We start from the raw sequence: 4,272 nt of genomic DNA, 5'->3' as shown, positions 1-4,272 counted from the left end.
AATTTTTTCGAACGCGCCTGGGGACGGCCCTGGGGCCGACGGCTAGGATCAACTCAGCCCCAGGCCGATTTTTTGCGCCGGCTCATCTCCGGGGGACGATTTTAGGCGTCTTTGATAGGCCAACGGCTGGAGATGCTCTAATACAGCTCTTGCGGCGTGGCTCTCTACCAACTCAAGATTTAAATCAGACTTCCCTCGCAGTGCTGTGACTGCGAGGCTCTGACCAGGCATGTGGGATTAATCCTGGCACCTCGGCAGCACGCTCCCAAAATACTGTATATTACTACCTCGTAAAATGCCGAATGGGATCACACCTTGGATTCCAGATCCACAAGACCACAGCCAGCATCCCGCTCACGGACGCACGGTGCACTGCAAGAATTAACCCGTTGGCGGGATGGGGTCGTTGACCAGCACTGGCCCCGCGCCACCCAGAGCGCGGCCGCACGTCGTGCTTCTGGCCAGCCCCGGCGCCGGCCACCTCATTCCAATGGCCGAGCTGGCGCGGCGGCTCGTGGAGCTCCACGGCTTCGCGGCCACGATCGTCACCTTCACCAACCTCTGCGGCCCGGCAGGCCAGCTTCTCCCGCGCCTCCCCACCTCCGTCGCCACCGCCGCGCTCCCCGCCGTCCGGATGGACGACCTCCCCGCCGACGCCCACGACGGGTTCGTGCTCCTGGAGCTCGTCCGCCGCTCCGTCCCCAACATCCGCGCCCTCCTCCGCTCCATCAACGACGGCTCCAGTGCCGCCCCGCTCGCCGCGCTGGTGCCCGACTTCCTCTGCTCCGTGGCGCTGCCCGTCGCCGCCGAGCTCGGCGTCCCGGGGTACCTCTTCATCCCTAGCAACCTGGCCTTGGTCGCCCTCACGCGCCACATCCTCGAGCTCCACGAGGACGCCGCCCCGGGCGAGTACCGCGACCTCCCGGTGCCTCTCGAGCTTCTCGGCGGCGTCTCGCTGTGCCGCGAGGACCTCCCCGACGGGTGCGGCAGTTCCAGGCACCCGGGTTACGAGCAGGTTGTCGAGTTGGGCCGGAGGATCCGCGCTGCCGATGGCATACTGGTTAACACGTTCTACGAGATGGAACCTGGCACCGCGGAAGCGTTCAAGCGGCTGGCCGTGCCAGAGCAAGCTGCGGGCGCGTTCCTCTTCCCGCCGGTGTTCCCGGTGGGGCCATTCGTCCGGGGGGCAGATCCCGACGAAGCCGCCGTGGGCGCGTCGTCGCCATGCTTGGAGTGGCTCGACCGTCAGCCGGTCGGTTCTGTGGTGTACGTCGCCTTCGGGAGCGGCGGGGCACTTTCCGTGGAGCAGACGGCCGAGCTCGCGGCTGGTCTCGAGGCGAGCGGCCAAAGGTTTCTTTGGGTCGTGCGGATGCCAAGAACCGACGGCGGCGACGACGAGGACGATCCATTGGCGTGGCTCCCCGAGGGCTTCTTGGGGAGGACGCGGGGCAGGGGCCTGGCCGTCGCGGCGTGGGCGCCTCAGGTGCGCGTGCTGTCCCACCCCGCGACCGCCGTCTTCGTGTCGCACTGCGGGTGGAACTCAACGCTGGAGAGCGTGGGGTGCGGCGTGCCCATGCTCGCGTGGCCGCTGTATGCAGAGCAGAGGATGAACGCCGTCATTCTGGAAGAGAGGCTTGGAGTGGCATTGCGAGTGGCGCCGGACGTCGGATGCTTGGTGACCCGCCATGAGATCGCCACCGTCGTGAAGGAGCTCGTGGAGGGGGATCAGAAGCTGCGGCGCCGGGCCGAGGGCCTGCAGAAAGCGGCAGCACGTGCGTGGTCGCCGGAGGGGCCGTCGCGCCGTGCGCTCGAGGAGGTCGCCATCAAGTGGAAGGCGGCGCTTGGCAAAAAAAAGCAACCCATGTAGTGCATGATCCTCCAAAAATGCTCTCATCGTACTTCATTTTGCTGTTACTTCGTGACTTTGTACAATGGTCATTTGGTGTGAAGTGATCCAACGGCTCCTCAGGCCCGCCTTATACGCCTGGTAATTGTCGGTCTAAAAAAAGCAATGCAGACTCACCGAGTGACTCCTCGCACCGACCGGCACCTCTCATATTCAGTTCAAATCTTGAACGGATATGAGGAGGCCCGACGCACTCCAGCGTCTTCGCCATGTCGGACAAGACAGGCAGACTGTACCCCAAATTGCACCAACCCTCCTACCCCCATCTAGCCAATTCCAATTATTTCTCCTCTCTCTTCTTCCTCCTTCTTGCAGGCCACCCTAGCTCTGCCACCATTCTCCGTCGCCGTACTGAGCCCTCAGCACCGCAGTGCCGCCCCAATAGTCCGCCCATCCGTTCTTGCCGCCACGGACTTCACCGTCGGCCCGGATGCAATCAGGGTACATCCAGCAACTCTCGGACTGCACCTTGCCCTCTATTGTGTTCGACACATCGTCTGACCAGTGTTTGTAATCGTTTCTTAGGCAAAATGATGAATTCAGATGGTTCATCGGACGAGGAGTATGGGTCGATATAGCTTGATGAAATGATTCATAATGAGTTATTCAATTCATCGAATTCAGACGAAGAAGCCGAGATGATCATGATCATGAGCATCCAACAGGAAATGGATCAGGAGGTGAAGCACATTCTCAACTTCAAAGGCCTGATCAAAGGGAGAAGAGGTTTGAACCAGGATCGGGTCTTTGGAGCTCGGCTACTGTACAATGACTACTTTGCTCCCAACCCAATATTCACTGATGATCCATGGTTTCCTCAATGGTTCCTTATGCGTAAACTATTGGTCTTGTGCATGGTGGAGGGAGTGGAGGCACACTATCCCTACTTCAGACTCATCAGGAATTGTTGCGGACAACTATCATTTTCTGCTAAGCAGAAATGCACGACTTCTCTGAGGATGCTTGCACTTGGTGCCGCCATTGATGCCGTTGGTGAGATAGTCTGGATGGGGATAGCACATGACTGAAGACCAATGTCAATTTTGCCCGCACCATGGTGCAGGTGTTTGGACCATAGTATCTGAGAGAACCAAATGTGCAAGATACAGAAAAGTTGTATGCTATTGGAGAGGCAAAAGATTTTTCCAGGTATGCTCAGTTCAATTGATTGCATGCATTGACGATGGAAAAAATGTCCAAAGATTTGCGCGAAATATATCAAGGTCACACCAAAGAGGCCATCATCATATTTGAAGCAGTTGCATCACATGATTTGTGGATTTGGCATGCTATCTTTGAAATGCCTAGCTCTCAAAACGGCTTCAGTGTGCTTCAGCGATCTCCCATGTCCAGGAGATTTGTAATGAGGAATCGTCATTGTGTAACTACAATGTCAACGGTCGTGACTATAACATGGGGTACCATCTTGCGATGGTATCTATTCTCAATAGGTGGCCTTGTGACCATATCCGAACACCAAGGCAACAAACAAAGCCACTTTCCAACAATGCAAGAGGCAGCTAGGAAGGTTGTGGAGAAGGCATTCGGAGTGCTCCAAACTCGTTACGGAATTGTTTGTGAAGCTGCAATGATGGGGATGTTGGAAATATGCCCTAGAGGCAATAATAAAAGCATTATTATTATATTTCCTTGTTCATGATAATTGTCTTTATTCATGCTATAATTGTATTATCCGGAAATCGTAATACATGTGTGAATAGTAGACACCAACATGTCCCTAGTAAGCCTCTAGTTGACTAGCTCGTTGATCAACAGATAGTCATGGTTTCCTGACTATGGACATTGGATGTCATTGATAACGAGATCACATCATTAGGAGAATGATGTGATGGACAAGACCCAATCCTAAACATAGCATGAGATCGTATAGTTCGTTTGCTAGAGTTTTCCAATGTCAAGTATCTTTTCCTTAGACCATGAGATCGTGTAACTCCCGGATACCGTAGGAGTGCTTTGGGTATACCAAACGTCACAACATAACTGGGTGACTATAAAGGTATACTACGGGTATCTCCGAAAGTGTCTGTTGGGTTGACATGGATCAAGACTGGGATTTGTCACTCCGCATGACGGAGAGGTATCACTGGGCCCACTCGGTAATGCATCATCATAATGAGCTCAGAGTGACCAAGTGTCTGGTCACGGGATCATGCATTACGGTACGAGTAAAGTGACTTGCCGATAACGAGATGGAACGAGGTATTGGGATACCGACGATCGAATCTCGGGCAAGTAACATATCGATTGACAAAGGGAATTGCATACGGGGTTGATTGAATCCTCGACATCGTGGTTCATCCGATGAGATCATCGTGGAGCATGTGGGAGCCAACATGGGTATCCAG

General features: G+C 55.1%; 1 pseudogene; it reads left to right on the top strand.

Annotated features, from left to right (window-relative positions):
* Positions 1 to 331: 331 nt before the first annotated feature.
* LOC125541109 (hydroquinone glucosyltransferase pseudogene) lies at positions 332 to 1,963 on the top strand (annotated as a pseudogene).
* Positions 1,964 to 4,272: the final 2,309 nt, after the last annotated feature.

This window comes from Triticum urartu, chromosome 2A (assembly GCF_056163025.1).
Source record: "Triticum urartu cultivar PI428250 chromosome 2A, HENAU_Tu73, whole genome shotgun sequence".
In the NCBI taxonomy this organism is placed as follows: domain Eukaryota; kingdom Viridiplantae; phylum Streptophyta; class Magnoliopsida; order Poales; family Poaceae; genus Triticum; species Triticum urartu.
This window is presented reverse-complemented; position numbering and strand designations above follow the sequence as displayed.